The 13859-nt window shown below is 23.8% G+C and overlaps 1 protein-coding gene across 2 annotated transcripts in view; it reads left to right on the top strand.

The window, feature by feature from the left end:
• Positions 1–13859, top strand: part of LOC113550133 (zwei Ig domain protein zig-8-like) — a 345101-nt gene that overhangs the window by 13911 nt on the left and 317331 nt on the right. The gene's annotated exons all lie outside the window — the stretch shown is intronic.

Raw genomic sequence — 13859 nt, 5'->3', positions numbered from 1 at the left:
TTGAAGTTACCTCTAATAAAAATGTTGATCCTTTTTTAAAATTCTATTAGTTTTTACATCGAAAAATAAATATATATGTTGGAATTCAAGGTTCTAAGCCATGATTATCATAAAATAGATATTATAATGCTTGGATGTATGTTTCTGTTAACTATATTATTAGCTTGTTACTTTTTACACTGTGAAACGTATATAATGGCTAGAAGACAAGGAGGGATTAGATTTAGCTATTGAGTCTTAAAAAAGCGGTTAGCATGGAAAATTGTCATTGTCAAGCCCAACGTACAATAATTATAAGGATATTCGAATATGTTTATCTGGACTCATAATATGGAACAAATTCCCGTTTTTTTTTTTTTTACTTTTTTAGTTTTTCCCAGTTATTTTGAAAACGATGGACATTTTTTTTGCTTTTGATCACTTAAAATATCTACTTGATCCAATTTACTGACACGGACCACCCCAAAATTAAAAATTGAAGCATTTTTACTGTCTCAAAAAGCGATGACATGAAAAAAAAAAAAACCATTTTAAAGTCAATAGATAAGTATGTTTATCGTTCACTTAGAATTAAAAGTCCGAATTACATGTCATCTTTCAGAATTGTATTCAACATTATATCCTATACTATCCTATCCTATCCTATCCAAACTGCATGTTGTGTACTATTTTGCCTCGTATTTTGCTTATCATACACATGTCTTATTTACAAATTTTTTTTTTCACATTTCTAATTTTTCATTTTGTTTTTTCATTCATTGTGTTTACTGTAGTGTATAGTTATAACATTTAATACATCATTTAGTTTTACTATAGTAACTTGTTTACAAGAAAAATTAATTTAATCAAATGCTTTGGAATATTTGTACATTTAAATTTACCCAAACACAGTTCATGAATTTTCCTTTTTTTACTTTATTTTTCTTTGATTATTTTACTAATTGCCTGCATAAAGGCGTCAGTTTGGAACTTGTCCAAATACATTGTAATGTGCATAGATCTGTCCTAAAACTATGTTATCGTGAAATAAATTATGGAATATGTGTTGTATGTATGTATTATTTTTTTTCAAACAAAAATATTTATTTAATAATAATAATAATTACAATAAATTAATATTATTAACTGATCTATTTAAAATATTTGGTTATTAAAATATATTGTTTCGTTTGCCATAATAATATATAAAAAATTAAAAACTAGTTTATTTAAAATCTCAATAGTTTATATAATCTATGCTTAGATTTTCTACTTTGAGAATAGTTTTGGATTTAATTTGTACTTTAGAGAAGTCAAAATAAAAAATTTCAAGTTTTTTTTTTTTATTATCAGAATAAACAATATATAACAAGAAATCAATTTGATTTTAAAATTATAAATATCCTTTAACAAATATTGACTGGTATCTGATTAACAATCTGAGTTTTTATTATTCCTAACGTTGTTTTAATCTTCAATATGAGTAGATATTTATTGTAAATAATTATTTGATATGATAAATACATGATACACTGAATCATTTGTAAACAAGGATCTTTAACCTCAATACTCATCTCATCACGTGTGAATACATAATTTATTATTATTCACATCATGCACTGTGCGTCAAAAGAAGATTAAACAGTGTCTGATGCGGGCGGTTGTTAACACTTATCAGCCACAAGTGTATTTTCTCATTAAGAGCTTACTGAAACATTATCAACGTTTTGAAGTACATTTAATTTAAATCTCTATAGGAATAAATAATAATATTTTTTTGTTAGTAAAATGTCATCTAAATTAAAGTATAAATTAAGCTGATATTATTAGTATTGATAATATGAGTTTATTATATATTAATAGAATTTCTTATTGTAAAAATTGAAGTAGTGCCTACTTTTATAATACAAAAATCCATAAAATTACATATATAACATGCAATGAAAAAAAAATAAATCACAAAATATAACTTATGAATTATAATTTATTGATGCAAATTGGAAGTAATTACTATAATACGTCAGTCGAAAAGTGAGCCGCGATCGTCATGCACTCAATCGGCCATTTTTCTTGTTTTCAGTGGTTCTACGTTTGTGTGAAATGGGAATAGCTGGAGGACATTTTTAAAACGGCAAGCGGTAATCTGTGCTATTGCTATTCAATAGTGCAGTATTTCTTAGCCAATGTGTCACGAGTTATTGGTGTGTCGTCGAATAAGTTCAAATGTTTTATGAAGTATATTATATAAAATAAGTTACCTATACAAACATTGTTGACACGATTTAAAAAAACTTATAGGTATTTAATATAATTTTTATGACGATTAAGTTATCTGTTATCAACATATTACCAATTAAAATTAAATATTATCTATTATTCTTGTTTTTAAAGTGTGTCTCAAAGTATCAGATATTTTAATAGTGTGTCGCCATAACATAAAGTTTGAGAAACACTGCAATATGATTCATTGCATGTTGGGAATACATTTTCGTTTTTATCCATTTAAATGCTTTTATTATTGTTGTTGGAAATATTAAAAATTGTTAAAATATTAAATAGTCTTCATTACATCGTTTAAATTATTTTAGGTAAGAGACAGTAGGGTAGAGCTCAGGTAGAGCAGATCTGATAAAAAACGGCCACTTGGCGCGTGACGATCGCGGATCACTTTTTCCTCGAGTATTATAGCTTGATATTATAAAAATAGTTTCATGAGAATGTTGTATTCATAAGATCAATAACAACATATAATTTATATATTCTTGAAAGAAATATTTAATCACTTGGATAAAATTTTATGATAAATTAATCATCACTAATTGATTGATTACTTGTTTAGTGTTTAAAACAATAATTATTTAGTATCCTATTATTCTACATTTATAATTTAACTTATAGTATCTCTGTTTATACCAATAATTTAAATATTATATTATGCCTATATATAAAATACGAATATAATAATATTTTTAATATTAAGTATAATATACATTATTATACGTATAAGCGATGGGTCCAAAAACAATCCAAATATTTATTTTAAGAGATTTACAATTTATGAAAACAAACAATCTTAATTATTAAGGTGTTATGTTGTTATGTATTTTCAAATCTTGATCATTTCTTATTTGAACATATTTTCTACAAGATATTGGTACAATAAACTCAAGTACGATTGAAAACTCAATTGCATTTTGAATAGCATTTTGAGGATAGATATAGATTGCTAAAGAAATCTAAATAAATTGGACAAACAAGTCAATCAGTAAGGAAAAAATAGCATATATTTAAAATTTTTCACAAAAAAAGAGGTTGAAAATATTATAATTTGTTTTTCAGTTTTAAATTTATAACAAAATATACTAGTGTTAACATTAGAATTTTTCAGCGCTTTTGATCATATGTTTAACTTTAAAGACACATGACGAAATTATAATGATGCATGTGAAATACTATTTACACTGGAATACCAATCCAAACTTTAACATTTCATTCAACTTTTCATAATGCCTTGTAAATGTATTATTCATGGTATCTCATTTTATGTAAGACTACTTAAAAACTATGTGTCTAAACTCTATTTACAGTAGAGGAATCATATGTCATTAAACTAAAACTTTATCTAGGTTTTGCATCATTTTTAAAGGTATAACTATACAAGTAGTGTACATAAAAGTTCTGATATTATAAAGTTTAAAGAGCTGTTGCTCACATTTTTCTTTGATTACTTTCATATAATAAAATATTATCAAGTCTTTCGAAATATTTCAAATGGAAACTCAAAAAAAATTTATTTAAAATCATATAGTGCTTATACAATACTATAATATATTGGTATAACATAATTATTGTTGTTTCATTTTCAATGGTCGACGGTACACATTTTTAATAAATTATGACATTTACAGGATGTTTTGTGAATCTATAATATTTATTGTTTTATTTGATAAATATTATCTATTTAGTAATTGATGTTGATAAAAGAACTATTTTAGTATATTAAAATTAGGTAGCATTTTGAAAAGACTATATGAAAACTTAGTATAACTTTACTAGTTAGTAAAGTATAGTAGGTATTTAGGTTTTTATTTTATCAATGTAATAACAGTGCAAAATTCAATTTTATTATTTGAAATAATTAAAATCTATGTTGAACTCAGAGGCCGCATTTATAGGATTTTCTTGTTGAGAGAGTTATGAAATAATTTTTTAGCGTTGTTGCAATCTTTTAACTTCAGTTAGTCCATGTAAAGCATTTTAAAACAATAACTGCATAGTGTATTGCTTATAACTGGTTTTAAAAAAAAGTAAAGGAGGAGATCTATCCTCCCATACTCCCTCAACACGAATACGTCAGTGATTATACTTAAATAATGATAACTAAGTTTCAGCTTTAAATTTAAAATACGATTTTAAGGTACTTAATTAGTTACAACTTTGATCTTTAAAATACTAATAAAATCAATTTTATTGATGTTATTAATAAATAAGCTAATAAATAACAACATTTCTTTAATTACCTAATTAATTTTAATGATTCTAATATTTTATAAAGGACATAACTATGTATGTTTGGCATCAAATTTTTTGATTAATTTTTTTAATTTCATACGAGTACATAACAAAAAATATAAGATTGAGTCAAAAATCTTTAAAATGTAATACAAAATCGTACACAAATTTTTTTTATAACAATTTAAAAATATTATTGATACATTATGTATAGACATATTTTTTCTTAAGCATTTAAGATTAAAACTTTTTACAAAATTCTTCAAAATAACATAAATTTGAAAATTATTTTGTAGGTAGGTAGTTAAAAAGTTACAACATTAATGACTAACTGACTAAGGTTTAAAATTTTAATAAGGTTACTAATGATTAGTTTTTATTGAACATTTTCTGAAATTCCGTTATTAGGTTTTACATTCCCCCCCTCCCAAAAAAAAATGATTATATTTTATTTGTGCATATTTTTGTTTAAAAGTTATTTTTATTTTGCGTTTTTGGGTCAAATTTGAGTCAATGCACTGACAGGCCGAAAAATAGTTGAATGTGAGTTCAAAAGTGCATTAAATCTCCATTTTATTTAAAAATATTGAAGAATTCAAAAAATATATTTTCATAAGTATACAAATTTTGTATTTATAGTTTATAATGTACTAACTACTGAGACTTTTGAATATTTTACAATACAAAAAATTACATTCATTCAATATACTCGTATTTATATATTTATATGTAATCACATGACTCGTTGTAAACGTTTATCTTAACATACAACCATATGGGCTTGTGCCGGGACCTAACGTTTTGCTCGTTTTAAGCAATATCTCGTTAAAAGCGGTGCTCGTTGCAGTGATTTCTACCGTACTTATATATAAATGTATGTATAAGATAACACGAAAAAGAATGTTTTAGAATTTCAGTATTACTTCTGAAATAGCTATTACTATCTATCAACTGTATATAAACATTCACCAATCACTACTAGTTTGTAAAACCACAATATTACACCTTATACATATCTTAAAACCTAACCCTGCACGTAGGTATAAATTTCCAACATATGCATGGTATTATAATGCATTAAAAGTTAAAAATGTAAATAATTATATTTATTTTGTATATTGTACATATGCCATTTATATTGGCTTTTATCCAGGTAGACTTAAAGGTCTTGTCGTTTTACTGAATCAGCATTCCCAAATCTTTATACTACCCGTATCATCTCTTTCTTTCTCCCTTCGATTGATCGTCAAGGCTAGGGTAAACATTTACCTTTTCTGACTATGCTAGGATTTATTGAATGGTACAAACGACCTAGTTATGTTTACAATATAAAAGCTATAGAGCATTTAAGTATTTTTAAACTGTGAGCTTAATCATACCACTGTTCCTTTTTTTTTCTTTAAATGTGAGAAACCAATCAGTAATCTGAGGTTGATGTATTTACATTTATATACATATATTTTTAGTTAATTCAAAATATTGTTTATTTTAGTTTTAGGTCAGGATTATAATACCTTCTTTTATTTAATATATACTTATAATTTTCTTTCAACACGAAATCTAAGAATTAAAATAGTTATTTGTTAAAAATAAATAAAATTGTTGATGTTTGGTTAATATGATTTTCTTGTTTGTATTTTAACTTAACATTATTTGAGTAATACTTAATTTAATATAGTACATATAATACTTTCATGAAGTCATTTATAACATGGAACAAATTGAAATTTGCTTGAGTAAAATTCATATCACGGTATTATGGAGTTAATACTTAATAAATGGTTGGGTAGGTTAACGATAAATAATTACTTAAGATTTTTCTAGCATGTTCCTGTCGTACGTTTTAGTACAATGCAATTTATTTAAAGGTGCTTATTTACTTTAATATATAAACTAAATGTAATATTCATTAATTAATTATTATACTATAACAATCAGAATTAACTGTTTTTAATATAAAATATTTGTTTTTTCATATGTACATTGTACAATTATGGTTATGACGATGATAAATATTTTAACTTAAAATATTTTGGTATAACTATTTATTTAATTTTTAGTTAATTTTATTTGCTTAATTATATTATGTATAGTAAGTAATAAATTCATTTATAATTTTTTTTTTCATGCCTTTGTACGAACTAATCAATTCTAAATTATTATAATATTTTATTTATATAGGTACACTAATATCACGATTTGGACTAGGATATACTCCACAATTTACCAAAAGTAACCTAAAGGTTAATATAATACATATATAACATGATTATGTAATAAATTATTGCAAATAATAATAATATATAAATTTACTACTAATAATAACATCAGTGACCAAAACAAATGTATTTATAGGCGCGTGGTATTTTTGTTATTTGTGACTGCCTTATGTAGTTACGTCAGTACTTAAGTACGACAGTTTCCTGTACTAAGTATTTAGTATTTAATATTTTGGCCATACCTAATCAGGGAAATAAATTATAAATTAACAAAGAAGGAATTTTTATGTTTTATTATTTTTTTGATGTCTAAATTATTAAAAAATATTTTCATAAGTTGTGCATTAACTTGGCACCCTTCTTTTGGGCGTCCCCGAATATTGAGGTTATTAAAATAATAAAGTATATACCTAATAAATAATAGCTTATTATTGATAATGAAATTAGGACATAAAATTATATTTTCGTTATTATTAAAAGTAATTGAAATTTAGATAAATTAATTTGTACAATTTGTGTCCCTCTAAATTCTAAGTTGTGCATCAATAATAATTTTTTTACAATTAATTACTATTTATAAATTATATTATACTTATACTTAATTTATTGTTTGGTATAAATTCGTAAACGTTACGTGAACTTTAAACTAAATTATTTTGTATAGTATATCAAAATTAGAAATATTATCAGTAATATTACATACAGAAATAAATTTGGCTGTACATAAAATACAATTCATAGCAGGGTACTTATTAAGAACTCAAGCATTAAATATTACTTTTTTTTTAATGACCATACCTTTGTTTAGTATGTACAACGGGCGTACCAAATTCAAATTAAAACGTCATTTCTCATTTACAAAGCTTCGATGCTATTAATATTATAGTTTGGAAGCATGTCTGGTAATAAAAATTATACCTTTTTTGTCGCTTGAACATTTACATATTATTAAAAAATATATATACCATTTTTAGTTGTTCGTCAGAAATGGTGAATCCATTATTAATTTTCAGAAGATATCTAGTCTATTAGATTCTGAAAGAAGAAAGGATGTAATTTTATTTACTAATATTTTTTGTCACTTGCACTTTTGTGTTCAATAAGATACATTTAATATCTTCATAAATAGAAAATAGGTCACTGTCAACACACCCAGAGAATTATTTTAAACTATTTACAAAATTATATTTTTTAAATTTTTTTTGAGATAAATATAAATAGTTAATGGTTAACAGAAATATATTTAGTTTACATTAGCTACAGTTGTAGTTGTTTATACTTTAATGATGCTGCAACATCAATCCTTGTCTTTTAAAAATACATATTGTGTTATTACTTGTATTTTAAAAAACTGAAAAATTCAGTGCAACTCCACTTTTAAATATTTTTTAAAATAAAGGAAAAACGTCTTAAATAACTATGTATTTAACAAACAATAAATTTGCATAAGTAAATTTATAAGTTAAGGTGATAACATTTGAAGTTCATTTTGACCAATACTTCTTTAATAATTATTATCGGATTTATAAAGTTGTTGCACACGTCGCGATCAACAATTTTTTTCTTTGTTATTTTTCCATGAAAAAATAAGTTTACAAAAATATTAGTTATTTTTTTTAGTTATCCGGTTACTGGACCCTATTATAATTATAGTATAAACAATACTATTATTATAAATGATTTTATTTATTATATATATTTATTTTTTTTGGGGGGCGGAGGACTTTATAGTATACTATTTGTAAAAATACTTTTAAAAAATATTTAGTTCCTAACCATTTATATTATAGTGATAAATGTATATTGTCCTATTTATTAGATATACACATACAGTATGTCCTATAATAAACAGTGAGTAGTGAATACTGATATCCACATATTTGCCACAGTTAACTTTGTACAACTGATCTAAAATAACTGAATATAAGCTTGAGAGTAAAATATTGTTATAAGAATTAACATATAATATATTTTAAGTTGGTACTTATAACTAATTTTTTCTGATATATTTAATTATTGATAATATTACCACATTTATATATTAATGAATTTGTCTACAGTAGAAGTTTTTACATATTTGTATAATAATTTATCGTTTAAATAATTTTGGATGAATGTTTTTATGAATATATAAATAACTTTAGTACATACCTATAGTTAGAATCAAGATCACGAATTCGTGTAAAACTATTGCGTGCCATGTGTGTTGTGTAAACACCTAATCAACTCTAGCACGTACTTTCTCCATTTTCGTGAGCACATTTTGCTACAATTTGTATAAAGAATACGTGGTAATATACTTAAGAGTCCTTTAAAATAATGTTTGTTCATTATAGCTCTTGTCTGTTACCTACAATTTATTAAATACAATCGTGCGTGATAATTCAAAATCGTCTACCTAAATGATGAAAATACTCTTAACCATCAAACGTGTAACAAGCGTAATTTATTATTTAAGCAATAAAAAGTAATGTTCTCGCGAACCAAAATAAATCAAGTTTACTTCAATTTTCTGAAAATATAATAAAAGGAGTAATCAAAGTAAATTATATGTATAGAAAATAATGTATAAATTAATAGAAATCAAAATATTGCTGTTGTTTATATTTTAGACAATTATTAACCATTATTTCATCTTTAAAAGATTTATGAAAATAATTTACAAAAAAATACAACACAAAAAAACTAATATTGAATAAAAGCAAAAAATATATCATTGGATTAATCAGTAGGCGTCTATTTATACGAGATATACTATTAAAAAATGTCTGTATGAAATTGTAACCTCACCATACAAATTAAATATTTTTTTTTATTATATTGATTTAATATTGTATATGTTTTATGTTTTATATTTTTATATTATAAGCGTATAACTTTTAGGTAATTGTATGCGTTTAATTCAAGCTCGCTCAGTATAATATTATGTTTCAGTTATATAAACAATAAAAAAATTGTGATTTTATGAATAAACTAGATAGGTAAATTAAGAATTTTTAAGCGAAATAATATAGTTAGCTACAATACTTGTTTTAAAATGAGTTCCATTATATTATTAATATTATTCATATATGAATTTAAGTAAGTATAAATAAATGTTTACATAATATGTTTTGTTTATGTTTTTGATTTTTGTAGGTATAGGTACTAAGTAGTTAATTTGTATTATTTTAATAAACAAATATTTAACAATTATATAGTTTGTAGATTTGGGCTAATGATTTAGGTTTCTATTAAATATAGATTATAGATTGTTTATAATGTTTGTATGCTATCGTATAACATATATAACATATACGACCGTTGTGCCAGTGTTTATCAATGAACATGTTGCTACAACATCAGTTTAACAATAGATTTAAGTTATAATCAGCTGTTAAATACTTAGTAAAGAATATTAAATTATATACACATAAAAAAAATCATATATAATTTAAACACACCTATGATATTATATTACATGGATATCATGTACTAACTATATTAATATTACTTTAAGCACAATATTTTGATTAATTCTAAATTATTTTCTTCATTGTTGGATTTCCTTTTATTTTATAAATCTTATATACAAATGCTAAAAATATATGTCTTAAAGTATTTATACTCGATTTATGGCTTTAGTCAAAAAGAGTAAAATATAATATAATATGTATATATATTTTATGATTGAACTGATAAAAAATTTAATGTAAAATATTAAGGATAAAGTAAATTAATTTGTTATTAAATTAAGATATTATGAATAGTGTTAGAAACGTTTATTTTGAAACTGTTCTAAATATACTCTGAAATTGAACAATGCAATATATTAATATAAACTTAAATTCAAAAGTGTGACAGTTTGAGAAACACTAGATTAATGTAAATACTACGTAGGTTAAATACTTATAAAATATTAATATTATATTATAGTCATATTTATTGTATTATAATTTTTTTTACTCATATTTTAAAATATATTTACGTGAGTACATCTGTGTTAAATTGAAAAGGATTTCTATTAGTTTTTTTTTTCATCTGTAATAATTTTATAGTATATTAGGGCGCCGCGCTGGAATACGAGTGTCATGAAGTGGAAAGTGAAAAAATAACATGTGTATAATGAGATTCAATTAAGACGCTAATTAACTGCCCGACGATGTTTGGCACAAGATCTACGTTAGTTGACTCTCGCTTTGCATAATACATGTAATATTATTTATAAACACAGAGGATGGTCCAGACAAACATGAGACCAAAACGTTTAGAATTAAATAGAAAGAAGCAAATGTAGGGAAAAAAAATAGAAGAGGCTTTTGTTTTATTTCTGTCCAAGATTGAAACATATCAGCTTATGCCCGAAGTGGTGGCAGGGGCGTCTCGACACACCTACGCCACTTTCATCTGGGTCGGTGTTATTGTAAGGTTTTAGGCCTTGTTCCAACATATGTATAATAATGGTGATGAGTAGGGAATATTAAAATAAGCTATGGAATGGTTAGATGGGTACATATACCAAAAAAGGTAGGCGAAAGTGCATTGATTTAATATTTTTTTTTGTAACATTGAAAATATTGTGAATAAATATGTTCGTAACAGTAATTTAAAAAGTATGACTAGTAAGATTATTGAATAATTTATACTTCATTAAATATATATTTTGTTTCAGTAAGTATCTAGGTTAAAAATTATTATCAAAATAGTAAATTCTTCTTCGTATAATTCTATCAACCGATGAAAAACAAAGTTTTAAAAATCATAATTCTTGAATAATTTAAATATTTAGATACAGTAAAATTAATATTTTAGGCTTAAATTATTTTTTAATGTTAAAAACTAAAATCAAATACTAGCAATATTATTTGTATTTTGGTGTTATAGAGGTGTATATCTTTAAAAAATTATAAAACATATAACTGTTAAAAATGATTTAATAATTAAATGTTTCAAAAATAAACAATTTAAAATATTATCAATATTTGGAATACAATATTATTTATCACTTACATAAATATACATGTACAGATAAAGAAACATTATTCTTTTTAAATTATTTTATAGATTATTCCACTGTAATATCAAAATGTCACCAAATTCTGTTATTATTATATATTTCCTTCATTATTTATCTACTTATTATTAATATAGATTCCATAAAACTATACAGATAGATTATGTACGTAAACATATTGTTTACAATTTTAGTAAACTGTCTAATTATGTCCTTTGTTTTGATAAACTGCAGCTCAAGTTAATGAGTTTTTTCAATCGTGGCAATTTAGCGAGATAACGGGAAGAAATGTTATAACCTAATTTTGTTTATAACTCATTAGAGTTAATCTGAAAATATTTGTTTTCAGAGTTAACTCAGTAAATTCAGTTTATTAGTTATATGAACCTAAAATTTTTAGATAACTGGAAAGTATTATCTATAAAATAAATATTAATTATAAATTAATTATAACTTAAAAGGTTATAATATAAATAATTATGTTGTAGGTATAAGTGTAAAATTCTAAAACAAGAAACTTACAATTATTTTGTACTTGATTATACAGTTTGGAAAAATAGCTAGGATAGTTAATTATGAGTATGGAAGCGAATAATACTATAAAATTTTAAAAACTATACTAAATTAAATAGTCATTGCGAATTTAAATATTGGGTATTTTCAAATATAATTTGAAGTTTTTACAATCAAAATATATTTTTATTTTAGAATAAAAACACGGGAAATAAGATATTTAAGGTTAATAAGTTATTTGATAGTAAATTATAATGACACGGTAATTTATTATAGGTTTAATTCCTTAGTGGTAGTTATATGAAATACATTGGTTTTACAGTGACAAGTTAATTTTTATTGGTTTTTCTAAGAAGAATGACTTAAAAAGTTATAGCATTTTCATTAATAATTAGGTATGCAGCATATTATAAAATACATTTTTTTTATTTGTGGCTGTTGAATTGGAATAAAGATTTTAAATAATGAACTTATAATTGAATTCTTAAAAAATTGAGTAAATCAATAATAAATTAAGTATTATAACAGATTACCAATAATCTAATGGAAAAAGGAGCTGGGTGTTAATCTGTGAGCTAACCACTCTATGTTCCAAAGTGACTATGGTGCAATAATCAATTATTAGTCATTTTTGTTTGATACCATATATATTTTATGATATTATTCTATTAACTTATTTAAATCTATATAATATGACGTATAGTATATAATATGTTATACATTTTTATAAGTATTCCATTATTTAAGTTTTATTATTCTAAATATTGTTATTTTAATTTATATTAAAATATTCTGTTAGTCACAATTTTATTTATTTAGAAGTAATTATTAAATAAATTGGATATTTTTTATCATTAATAGCTACATTCATTTTATTCTATTAAAATTGACAAATTTATATGCAACTTAAATTAAAATGTTACTACTCAGTACAGCCAACAATGAAAAAATAATTAAAATTAAATAAATACTTTAATTTTGATAAATTGTAACTGATTTTAAGTTGGATTAATAAATTACGATTTGAAAAAAATAATTACTAAAATAATTACCAAAATAGGTAGGTAGGTAATAAGTAAATAATATCTGTATGATGTATTGATGCTTAACAGTGAACATGGACTATAATTAATATGTTATAACTTCATAATCTCTTTACCGGTAAAATTAGTAATAAGTACTGCAGATCATTCAAATACGTACAATAAATCAAAATTTTGATTTTACTCAATGCTACATATATTCGTTCTTAAAGTATGTTTTCTGAAAAAACCTGTTTTTTACCTTATATTTGTCATTGCTCTCAAATCTATCCATACAATGATCATTGTAATATTATTAATGATGATTATAACAGGCGGCGACGTCAATTTCAATTTTCTGAAATAATTAACGGGGACGCCATTACTTCACAATAGGTACGGAGTAACCGTGTAGTTAGTTGACGTCGTGAAGAGTGGTGTTGATAGAAGGGTACACATCAGTGGTGGATGGGTGAAGAAGAGAAGCTATTGCCAAGAACAATTTGTCAACCACCGTACTCGGTGGCCTCGATCATTCAAAGTCAACAAATGTTACATTAAAACCATCCCTAATTTTCAAAAGCATACCGACCGATTGTTGGCGTTCCTCTGCAGAAATTT

Source organism: Rhopalosiphum maidis, chromosome 1, assembly GCF_003676215.2.
Source record: "Rhopalosiphum maidis isolate BTI-1 chromosome 1, ASM367621v3, whole genome shotgun sequence".
NCBI lineage: Eukaryota > Metazoa > Arthropoda > Insecta > Hemiptera > Aphididae > Rhopalosiphum > Rhopalosiphum maidis.
This window is presented reverse-complemented; position numbering and strand designations above follow the sequence as displayed.